Source organism: Rattus rattus, chromosome 13, assembly GCF_011064425.1.
Source record: "Rattus rattus isolate New Zealand chromosome 13, Rrattus_CSIRO_v1, whole genome shotgun sequence".
Lineage (NCBI taxonomy): Eukaryota > Metazoa > Chordata > Mammalia > Rodentia > Muridae > Rattus > Rattus rattus.
Window position 1 is genome coordinate 47088645 of NC_046166.1, and position 12606 is coordinate 47101250.

The window sequence follows — 12606 nt, forward strand, 5'->3', positions numbered from 1 at the left end:
ACCCTCCAGAATGTACCAGCGACTTGGGAGGTGAGAGATTCTCAGGACTCAAAGCGGGGGAGGAACCCTAGATGAAATGCCCTACAGTGGGGAGAGGGAACTTGTAGAGCCCATCTCCAGCAGAAAGACAGGGCATCAAGTGAAGGATGGGGTTGCTATCCCACAGTCAAAACTCTGGTCCGTAATTGATCCTGTCCGAAAGAACTGCAAGGATGGAAATGGAGAAGAGCCTGAGGAAAAGAAGGTCCAGCGACAGCCCAAAGTGGGATCCAGCTCAAGGGAAGGCTCGAAGACCTGATACCATTACTGAGGTCATGGGGCGCTCACAAAAAGGGACCTATGATGACTGCCCTCCAAAAGACCCAACAGCTGAAAGAGTCACATGTAGATATGTGTACCCAACCAATGGACAGAAGCTGCTGACCCCTCTGGTTGAATTAGGAAAAGGCTGGGGGAAGTTGAGGAGGGCGACTGTGTTAAGAGGACTAGCAGTCTCAATTAACTTGGACCCCCAAAATCTCTCAGACACTGGACCACCAACCAGGTAGCATACCCCAGCTGAGATGAGGTACCCAACACATATACAGCAGAGGACTCCTGGGTTTGGACTCAGAAGATACACTTAACTCTCAAGAGACCGGAGGCCCCATGGAATTTTGAGGTCCTGTGGGGTGGGTGGGATAGGGACATCCTTGTGGAGACCAGATTTGGGGTGGGGAGGATAGGTATGGGATGTGGAACAGTTGGAGGGTGGACTGGGAGGGGAATAAAATCTGGAATATAAAAATAATAAATGAAAGAAATAAAGAAAGAAAAAAGAAAGAAAGAAAAAGAGAAAAGTAGAAAGGGTATGCAAATAGCTAGAAAGCAATGTTCGTCCATGGCCTATCAGCTCCTGCCTTCAGGTTCCTACCTAAAGGTTTTTCTCTGACCTCCCCAGATGATGGACTGACTACAAGGTGTAAGCTGAAATAAACTTTTTCTATGGCCATGGTGTTTTATCACATAACGAACCACAACTAAGACAAATGCCAGTTTATTGACGGGAGGGATTTTCATGCCTCCTGGTATTCAGCAGATCCTGGGGCTTCTCTGTGGAGTTTTCTTTGGTGCTTTCCCCAAACTACCAAGTGACCTTGGATTTTGGTCACATTTCTGCCAGTTCATTATTTTTTTTCTCCTTCGAGTTCTTACTACCTGTAAGGTACACCAAGGCAGAAAGCCAAAATGAATGTCGAGGGAGACAGAGTTTGTTGTACAATGCTGTAGCTGTCTGTGGTGGCAGATTCGTCTGATGACACATTCTTGGCCAAAACTATCCAGTGTGATTTCAGCTTTTATTTTCTAGAGATTTGACCTACTAACTGAACGCACTTAATACCTAGTTTTAAGGAAAATAGTCTTTGCAGTTTCATGGTTTACTTCATATGTATTTCCTTTAGATTTTGTCCCCTGTCCTAACATTCTCAGAGGCTGGATTCAGGGCTGCTCTTCACTGATTCCTAGTTGCTTGCCTGTTCTGGATTGGTCAGTCTCTTTGGAAAAGGTTATGCTTGTGCCGCAGAGAAGCCTCAGCAGTAAGAGTTCTTGGTTTCCCAGAATTTGGTTCCCAGCACCTACATGGCAGCTAATGACCCTTTGTAGCCCTCGTTCTAGAGGATTTCAGGCCCCTTTACAGCATTCACAGGAACTGCAAGCACTTGGTACACAGGCAAAATACACATACACATAAAATCAACATAAAAATCTTTTTAAAAAAGTTATGTGGATAGGAATATAGCCTAGTTGTAGAGTACTTGCCTAGCAAGTGTGAGGCCTTTAGTTTAATATCCAGCAATACTTAGATGTGTACATACACACACACACACACACACACACACACACACACACACACACAGAGTTGTCTGTAATTTATGAAAATCTGAAGAGTTTTTCTGCTTTAAGCAGTTGGGCATATGCATAGGCACACAACACACGTGCTTGTGCATACTTACCTCAGGATCCCTGAAGATTTCCAACCCTAAGGAGTCATTTCAGGCACATTATATTCATATTGTTAATATAGAACTGTGGGTTCAGAGCAAACTGCTCCTCCATACCCCAGCTTGCAGGCTCACTACTGTTCAAGTTCCAACTGCCACCAAATTCTTGTTCCGGCAAAGGCCTTTCTTCTGTGTGTCTTGTTCCTGCTTGCTTATAGCCACTCCAGGTCAGCTCTGGGCTACTTGCTTCCCTACCTGGGACTTAACTCTCCGATTTTAAAAAATTTACTTTTTGTCTTTTTGTTTTCCAAGTGTGTGTGTGTGTGTGTGTGTGTGTGTGGGGGGTATCCCTGGATACTATAACCACTGGAACAGATGATGCGGTTGGGGTCTAACAATTGTGGACAGAAATTAAGTTTCATTTCTGAAAATGCATGTGCTTGGGAGCAAAAACACACATTACCTTTCTGGTCAGCGAATGAGTATCAGAAGCAGAAAAACTTCAATGGCCGGCATAACCTACTTGCGTTCGTTTGGTTCCTAATTTACTTCTTAGCAAGTATAGGCTTAAGTACACTTTGCACGGGCTGGGCTGCTGTAAGTTTCAGAAACACATGTGACAAATGAGGGCTGACATCCGGGCTATGCTTTAATAGGCTGAACAACTGGCAAGGCCTACTCTTTTGTTTGCTCGTTTTGCAATAACGACATCACCTTCTCCTCTTTCTGAGATTTCCTTGCCTAGCAGGCACAATGCAGTTTTGATGTGCAATCTGATTTCAAAAGGCTCTTTGAGACAGCTAATCTTCTGGACACTCACTGTAATTAAATATTACGGCACAAACGGTATATAAGATACTCGCTTTCTTGAGAACTTCTCAGCACAGAGCGATGACATGGAGAAGGATAGATTTCACAGTACTTACTTTTAGGTTTCAGTGTGAACTTTTAACTCGCCCAGTACACGTAGGGCAATATGCAGTGTGGAGTAGATATCGTCATTGTCTTCCGCTTGGTCCTAAACTCTCATTTTACCTGGCCTAAGACCCGCTATCATATTAATCTGTATACACTGGGCTACCGGCTCACTCCACCTGCCAGCTCCCACTGCTGGCTTAGAACCATTCCTCCAGAAACACCGTTACGTGCAGTGGCCATTAAGCTTGGTGTCTTACAGATAAATGTGATTACGGATATTTATTAAGCTGAGATCCTAAGCACTGAAGACTATGCTTGTCTTGACGTATAAATGAAGTGATGAAGACCAGGAGTCACCCTCACAGAGCACCTAGGGTTGCTTCTCGGCACTAGTGCTGGACGGCTCGTAACTGCAGCCTCAACTACAATATCTGCTACCTTTCTCCTGGAGTCTGGGGTACCCCTCCCCCACACGCACATAATGGAAAATAAATTAAACTTTAAATCTCCTTGAACTCAGTATGAGGCTGGAGAGGTAAGGCTTAAGAGCAGTTGGTGCTCTGCAGAGGACCCAGGTTTGGTTCTGAGCATCCACATGGAGACGCACAGCTAATTCTAAGTCCAGTACCAGAGGGCCGGACTCCATCCTTTGGACTTTCAGGGCACCAAATCCACAGGAGGTGACATACAGACATATAGGTAAACGATCATACATATAAGATAAAAATAATAAATCTTTCAAAAACATAAACGTAGTCATGTTAAAATATTCAAAACAGTTCACCAGTGGCTTAGTAATATCAATATAAAAACATAACGAAACCCCAATCTTCAATGACAACCATTTTTAGGTTTCTTTTTTTTGTTTTTTGAATATTTTTTCTTTTAATTGAATTTTTTAAAATTTACATTTCAAATGTTATTCCCTTTCCCGGTTTCCCAGACATAAGCCCCCTATCCAATCCCCATCTTCTATAAGGGTGTTCCCCTCCCCATCCGGCCCCCTCCCCCTCAACATTCCCCTACACTGGGGGTCCAACTTTGGCAGGACCAAGGGCTTCTCCTTCCATTGGTGCCCAACAAGGCCTTCCTCTGCTACATATGCAGTTGGAGTCCAGGGTCAGTCCATGTATAGTCTTTAGGTAGTGGCTTAGTCCCTGGAAGCTCTGGTTGGTTGGCATTGTTGTTCTTATGGGGTCTCAAGCCCCTTCAGCTCTTCCAGTCCTTTCTCTAATTCCTCTAACAGGGAGCCAGTTCTCAGTTCAATGTTTGCTGCTAGCATTCGCTTCTGTATTTGACATGCTCTGGGTGTGTCTCTCAGGAGAGTTATATCTGGCTCCTGTCAGCATGCACTTCTTTAGCTTCATCAATCTTATCTAGTTTTGGTGGCTGTATATATATATGGGCCACATGTGGGGCAGGCTCTGAATGGCCATTCCTTCAGTCTCTGCTCAAAACTTTGCCTCCATATCCCCTCCTATGAATATTTTGTTCCCCCTTTTAAGGAGTGAAGCATCCACACTTTGGTTGTCCTTCTTCTTGAGCTTCATGTGGTCTGTGGATTGCATCTTGGGTAATTGGAGCTTTTGGGCTAATATCCACTCATCAGTGAGTGCATACCATGTGTGCTTTTCTGTGATTGGGTTAACTCACTCAGGATGAGATTTAATTCATTCATTTGCCTAGGAATTTCATGAAGTCATTGTTTTTGATAGCTGAGTATTATTCCATTGTGTAGATGTACCATATTTTCTGCATCCATTCCTCTGTTGAAGGGCAACCGGGTTCTTTCCAGCTTCTGACTATTATAAATAAGGCTGCTATGAACATAGTGGAGCATGTGTCTTTGGTATATGTGGAGTATCTTTTAGGAATATGCCCAAGAGAGGTATAGCTGGGTCCTCAGATACCAGATACACTCAAACTAATAGAAGAAAAAGTGGGGACTGGGAAAAAATTTCCTGAACAAAACACCAATGGCTTATGCTCTAAGAGCAAGAATCAACAAATGTGACCTCATAAAACTGCAAAGCTTTTGTAAGGCAAAGGAGTCGGTTAAGACAAAACGGCAACCAACAGATTGGGAAAAGATCCTTACTAATCCTATATCTGATAGAAGGCTAGTATTCAAAATATACAAAGAACTCAAGAAGTTAGACTCCAGAGAGACAAATAACCCTATTAAAAATGGGGTACAGAGATAAACAAAGAATTTTCAGCCGAGGAATATCGAATGGCTGAGAAGTGCCTAAAGAAATGTTCAGCATCCTTAGTCATCAGGGAAATGCAAATCAAAACAACCCTGAGATTTCACCTCACACCAGTCAGAATGGCTAAGATCAAAAACTCAGGTGACAACAGATGCTGGTGAGGATGTAGAGAAAGAGGAACACTCCTCCATTGTGGGTGGGATTGCAAACTGGTACAACCACTCTGGAAATCAGTCTGGAGATTCCTCAGAAAACTGGACATTTTAAAGTTTCTTATGTATATTTCCAGATACATTCTGAACAGAGTTTAAATACTATATGTTGTCTGGAAGACACATTTCTGTCATTGAAATGATACTAAAATATCAATAAAAAGTGATTTTTCTTTTAAAGTTTTCTTTGCCGTGGACAAGAAAACTGGAAATGGTATTACAGAATATATTTACAGAATATATATATATATATATATATATATATATACTGTATATACAGAATGTATTTATGTATATACAGGATATATATATATAACAGAAAATATATACATATACATACACACACACACATATATATATATATTTAAATTTCAGAAACGGGCAGTAGCTAACTATCTTAGCTCCAAAGAATGCAAATGGCTGTGATATGGGAGAGCTCTGAAGGAGGTGGCTTCCCACAGTTGGGCTCCCCAAGGCTTGCTCTGTAAATAGTATGGCTGGCTGAAATGCTCTGGAGCACCCACAGGATTCTGTGCACACATGGGAGCGCTCAGAGAAAGAAAGGGGGTTCAAAATCTTTTTGTATTCAGCACTGAGCAAAACAGAAATGAAGCTTTGAACTTACCTGACAGAATTCTAGCAGCCAGAGAAAGGCCTGTCAGTGCTGAGGGAAAGGGGCTTTGTAGGCAAGCAGGCTGGTCAGGAGAGCAGGGGGAAATCCATCCATTAAAAGCTCCCCCTGTCCACACAGATTCCAATGTGTTGTAAAATACAAGTGTACAGCAAAGAACCATCAGAATGTGGACAAAAACCATAATGTGAGAGGCACACCCAAACACACAAGACAGAATGAGGCAGTAAAGGAAGTAGGAGAAAACACCAGACACTGAAGTCAGACAATTAGAAATAAGTAATGGAGTGTAAGAAACAGAAGAGAAGACAGAAAAACGTCCAGAACAACTTAAGGAGTAGAATAAAAAACATCGGAAGAGAATGGATAAAGAAGGTGCTCTATGGAGAGGAAGGGAGGAGCAAATGACTACAGGTTGAGTAGAGAAGGGCCAGCATCTGAACAACAAGGTACCCCAGGAATGTCAGGCAGAGAAGGCAAGAGGAGAGGATATTCTTTTCTCAACGCTGGATGCAGGGAGCCCACAGATAAAACACTACTGTGCCCAGCACCAGCAACGGATACAAAACCTGTATCAAGGCACAGCCAGGACAACCTTATAGAAAAGGAATTAGCAAAAGACAGCAGCTTCCGGGAGGGAAGGAAAACAGGTGAGGCATCAGTGACATCAAACATCGAGCACAACACTGAAGCTGGACAGCAGTGGGATGGTGCTTTCACAGTCTGGAGGGAGAGATGAGTGCTCCACTGTAGACGGCTGTCTCTGCTCGGAGGACTCCCTAACCTTGACGGCACAGTAAAGCTGTTTTCAAGGCACACAGCTAGAAAATTCACTCACTATGCAACTTCCCCCAGGGGCTACAGGGCATTCTCACTCCAGAAAGAAAAGTGCGGAGGATGTCCCGGGACGGTCCCGAGTGTCAGCTCTGTTCCAGGGCAGCGGGACTGCTTGTGATAGGTCAGGGGGATGGAAACTGCCTGCCGGGATTTTCAGAATGATAAGGGCTTCAGTACAGCCAGGCGTGTTCTAATCCATTAGCAGTACAGCTTTAGAGATGGATCTAGAATCAATCAGTGCCAGGTAAATTAGGTACAAGGTTATTTTAGCAAATTGAAGTGGAGAAAGTTGTTAATTTTGACTAAAAATGCGACTTTTTAGCTCTTTGCCTTTAAAATATATACAGACACATAATGCAGTGGTCTCAACCTTCCTAATGCTGCAACCTCTTAATACAGTTCCCCCTGCCACGGTGACCCCAACCACAAAGTCGCTTTCATTGCTGCTTCATAACTGCAGTTCTGCTGTCCTGAATCATAATGTAAATCTGTCTTTTCCGATGGTCTTTGCCACCCCCGTGAAAGGGCCATTGAACACACAAAAGGGTCGCGATTCACAGGCTGAGGAGCACTGATAGAATGAATACAATTTTAATGCAGTATTATATAATAAAATATATTTTGAATACAACTATAGCTGAGTAGGCATTGTAAACTACGATGCTCTCATATAGATATCTTGCAGGTAATGTCATATCAACTCTATAAACGAACTGCCTATTCTCTTCCATTACATACTGCTGTGCCAAGCTTGTGGACACACATGTTAAAATTATGGAGTTTAAGTACACATCAGGATGCTGTGATCCACAGATAAAGGTAGAGTAACAATTCAGTGTCAGTCAAGACAGCGTCACCAGCACTGGCGAGGGAGGGACAGCAAACCATACCACACTCATTAAAACCATCTTTGCCACCTGGAACTCACCTTTATGTGCATGCATTTAAAATAATTTTTCCTATTACTTAGTCTCAATTAATAAAAAAAAAATCTCTCCTCATTTAGATTCCTATTCCATGTGCTTGTTTTTTTTTTTTTTGGGGGGGGGTTGTTGCTGTTTTTTCTTTTTTCTTTTTTTTTCCTACCAACTTCTTGTTAAGAACTTCTTGTCCTTCACTAAGTGGACAAAATTATCCTTGAAAGATGAATTTCACAGTAACTTTTTATGTTCTAAAAGCATTGCATACTTACACACATATAGTTCTAATTATAGGCATGCTCTTATTTTTAAGATGCTAAAATATTTACTATGATATAAAGACAATTAATCACAGGTTATGTTTCACAGACTCTAATGTGATACTGCCAAGCCATCTTTTCAGCAGTAACTAACAAAGTAAAAATCTGCCCCAAAAGAAAAACATGCTTTTTGAACACTTAAGATTTTATTTTACTTACTATTACAAGATTCACATTTTCACACCCTTTAGTGTTTGCTTACTGATAGCAGAGGTGGGATAAGGTGTGGCGATATACACCGACATTCTGAGAGCTCAGGTGACCTAGGCCAGAGCACTGCTTGAACCACGGAATTTGAATCCATCTGTGGCCACAAAGTCAGACTGTCTAATGAAACTAAGACCAAGACAACAGAACAGGAGAGAATAACTAATACACCTTTAAAATATAATTTTTAGGTGTTCTCTTAACAAGACGACTCTTAAGTCACATGTAAACTTCCTGAAAATCTTTGTAGTACTAACACAGTTCTATAAGACAAGGACCTCTGCAATGCTCTGAGAAGGCTCCAAGACTGCAATGTATGTACCCACTGAGATTTTCGTGAGTTTGATGGCACGTATACTACAAAAGTGGGTTTAGGATCAATGGTAACCCACTAAGATTTCCCACCTTAGAAAGTGATATTTTCAGAACAAAATTAGTTCACTGATATACTCAAAAGCAAACTGCAATTCCTTGATTCAAAAGGTAAATTTATTTTAAGATAATATAACAATTAAGATGTAGCTTTACAATTAAGTTTTATAGTAACAATCAGATTTTAGGCTAAAATAATTTATTATAAACTATTCTGAGAAGTACCAAATACCATGTAGGCTTTCTTCAAGAAGCATAACACTAAAATTATATGCAGAGGTTAATGTTGGTGAAATTTGTGTAATTTGTAGAAGGAAAATTCGAAGCTAACATTTGTGAATTTAGTACATTATTTGCAAGCATTCAAAAATACTTCAATTGACTTAACCACACCCCAGCGAGTTATTTCTACCTCCACTGTATAGGCAGAAAAGTTTAAGAGTGCTAAGAGGGAAGCCACTGTCACTCACCATTCTCTTACCTTATTAATTGGTCAGAGTATTTTATTTCCCTCATTTTTATATTATTTTGCCACCTTATATATAAACAGCTTCACAATAAAGCAATAAGGGACAGTGGCTGTGAATATATCATGTTATTTTCTTGGGACATTGACATACTTACAAAGGATCTTTGAATAGGTTATTTAACTTTTAATCCGTATCAACAAGGCTTCCATTATGTGTAATAAAATACCTAATAGACAAAGATTAATTTGCATTTTTTCAATTATTTTATACACCATGTATTACTAAGAACAATCTAGGCCTAAGACATGATAAATGTGTATGTAGCAGGTGAAATTATGTAAGTATAACTCTACTGCATTTGCATATTTATATTTCTTTATTGGTGCAATAAATAATATCAGACAAAGAATGTGGAAGGGTCTAAAAACATAATCAATACTAATAACACAAAAATAACATTTTACAAATAGGCTGATGCAGACCAATTTCACATTCAATAACTTAAAATAAAGCCAGTGTTTCCTATTTTCCGATGCAAAAGCAAAGTAATGGTTGGAGTGTATGCAATTTATACTATGTACATCTTATAAAAGAAGATAAATCAATCTATTAATCTTTGACATGCAATACATAAATATATTAGCTTAAAACTCATTGCGTTATTTATAGTACCCTTGTATAAACCAGTTTTATCATGTAGCCAAAGTTCTATTAAATATTCTAAAATTATTTTTCAATGTGAAAATCTAGGATCTCTTTTTTTCCTTCTTCCCCTTCCCCTTCTTTTTCAGAGTTGAGAATTAAACCTGAGGCCTCACACATGGCAGGCAAACCCTCCACCACTAAGCTACACTCTTTCTTCTTCTAAGTGGCCAGGGTGGCTTGAGCGTGCACTACAGCCCAGGCAGACTTTGAGTCGTGACCCATGCCGGCCAGTCTCTCAAGTGGGGTTTTTCAAGAGAAAGCTTTATTTTCTCTTTTAAGACATATTATTTTGATGTAATGGATTAGTTATAAATGATTAATCACTACTGACTGTTTGGATCAATTTTGCATGTGGTCCTTTTTTCAAGAAACAAAACATTATCTTCTATCTATTAAATAAATATACATCAACCTTCTAGGCCAACTATATTAGTTTTGATGCTACTGACATATATTAACAATATCCATTATGTTACTGATCTTGTTTCCATGTCACTCCTGCGACTAGGAACCTCACGATGGTGATTACTACTACCACTCTTCTTGCTTCTAACACCAGCACACGGCTGCTGTGTTTTCTTAGAAAGAAAAATCTAATTTAAAATAAAATACCTGAATTCCTGTTGGCTTTGGTACAAAAACAAAACAAAACAAGACACACAAAGAACAGCAAAACAAAAATTTACATAAATCCAACAATGTATATTACATAAGTACTTTTAAAAGCTGAAAGTACAATGTAAACCATCATCCTATTGCTTAGTAAATTCTCACTTGTTTTCTGAAATTACTTCAGTATAATTAAATACAAGATAAATAACAAATACTTACAACAATGAAGGGCCCAAGACAAGCCTGAAGCAATACTCACTGTATGAACACACGCTCACAGTGCAAACTGAAGAAATGTGTTTCCATCTATAGTCATCATTCATAAATTATTCTGAAATAAAGGACGTTTCTAATAAATAAACAATCTAAATATTCTCAGATGGTCATCGGGACTACCCATGTTAGGGAATGAAGAGTTCAGAGCAGTCAGTCAAGGCGAAAGCTCAGTGATTACACTCAGTGTTTGCAGCAGGTTTCTCTGGTGGTGCTCGGGCTCAGTCCCCGTTAATGCTTGTAATTACAAGACGCAGTTTTCCTCTGATGTTGACAAACTCCGTTCAAGGAAAAAGATGTACATTTCAGAGCATTTCACATTCCTTTTATTTTCTGCATGCTCTGACCTTATATTGGATCCACTCAAAATCTTGCTCCTTGCCTAGTCACATAGATTATATTCTTCCAATTCTTGTTTAGGAGGATCTAGTTAAACAAAACAAAACAAACACATAACACCAAAGTAGTACTTATGTAAGTCAAGGTAATGACATTTAATTTAAACTTTAACAGAAATTATATGAAGCAGTCATCTAATTAAAATCAATACAGTAAAATAAAAGAATCTAGTGTACACAAATTTTAGTTTACAAGTGCATAGCTTTTTAAAAACTGTATTTATCTGTTGTTTCTATTTGTGCATGGAGGTAGCATGTAAGTGGGCCATCCCAGTGGCCCAGGTTCACATTTTGTTAAGAAACTCCTTTGAGGCTCAGTTTCAGGGAGGTATAGAATTAGGGAGTCAGTTTAAGCTGTGGTTCTGTGCACTAATACAGACAATTAGTGGTGGTGGAAGCTATGACAAGCAGAATGAGACACTATATTCAGGGACGCACTGTTTCAGTGCATTATTCTTGTTTTGTAAGGCAGCACACAGGTTCTCAAAATACAAGGATGGGAGACCCTAGGTAGCGGAATCCCAACAGTTACCTAAACGGATGAACAGCCTGCTGCTCTCCTCTCAGTATTCTGGACCACTATTTCCCAAAACGGATTCTATATCTGAGAGACCTCAAAGCTACCTCACAGAATACTGAACACTTCAGGTTCTTTTCATAAAGACAAAACCGAATAGCAGCAAACTAAAAGCCGATACATTCTATGAGGAAAACAGCAATGAGGCCATTTCTTTTACTTTTTTCAAAGTTGACAATGTGATGGCTGTTGGTGTTGTCACTTGACAGAAGCTATAGTCACCTGGGAGACAGGTCTCTGGACATGCTTGTGGGAGTTCACTGGTTGCATAAATGTGAGGTGGGTGATTCCCTGCTCTCTGGCTGGGAATTTGAACAGTATAAATGGGGACGGGGAAGTAAGTAGCAGGCTACAGTGACTGCTCTTTTTTAAAAACCACTTTGCAGAACATATAAAGTGCTTCAAACTTGAGAGAAATGAGAAATATACGTAAGAGCATGTACTCATCCAAGATCAGCAACAAAACCTCCATCATGGGAACCTAACACAGCCCCTGACACGATGCAGTTATGATCAATGGTAGAAACAAAACTAATCTTTCTGGAGATTAATGTTTGAAATATTTCTCTGATTCAAACAAAAACAGGACAGATTCACCCTCAGTTACTACAATGAAGGGTGATAACATATTAAGTAAAAAAATAGTTTTACCATACGAACCAAAGCAGCTCAAATCATGGCTTGTCACTCACTAGTAAGTTACCCTGAGAAGTCACTTTCTAATTCCTGAGTCTTCTATGTTGATAAAGGAGCTGACAGTCTAATGTGGGGAGTGCTTGCTAAGGCTTATAATATCTGCACTCTGAAGAAAGAAGCAAGAGAATCAGGAGTTCAAAACCACAAGAATCAAGAGCTAGGGATGTGAACCAGTGGTTCAGCGGCTGCCTCAAATGCCCAAGGCCACAGGAAGGCTCCTCACAAGGGTGAGAAGCATGAGGAGGACCGCTCAGCACACTGTCACC

General features: G+C 40.2%; 1 protein-coding gene across 2 annotated transcripts in view; it reads right to left on the reverse strand.

Annotated features, from left to right (window-relative positions):
• Window positions 1-7813: 7813 nt before the first annotated feature.
• The window catches only part of Micu3 (mitochondrial calcium uptake family member 3), an 88477-nt gene continuing 83684 nt past the window's right edge, over window positions 7814-12606 (reverse strand). For both annotated transcript variants that reach the window (XM_032919480.1, XM_032919479.1), the window contains one exon: window positions 7814-11095. The gene's annotated coding sequence lies outside the window, so the exon portion shown is untranslated. The remainder of the gene's footprint in view (window positions 11096-12606) is intronic.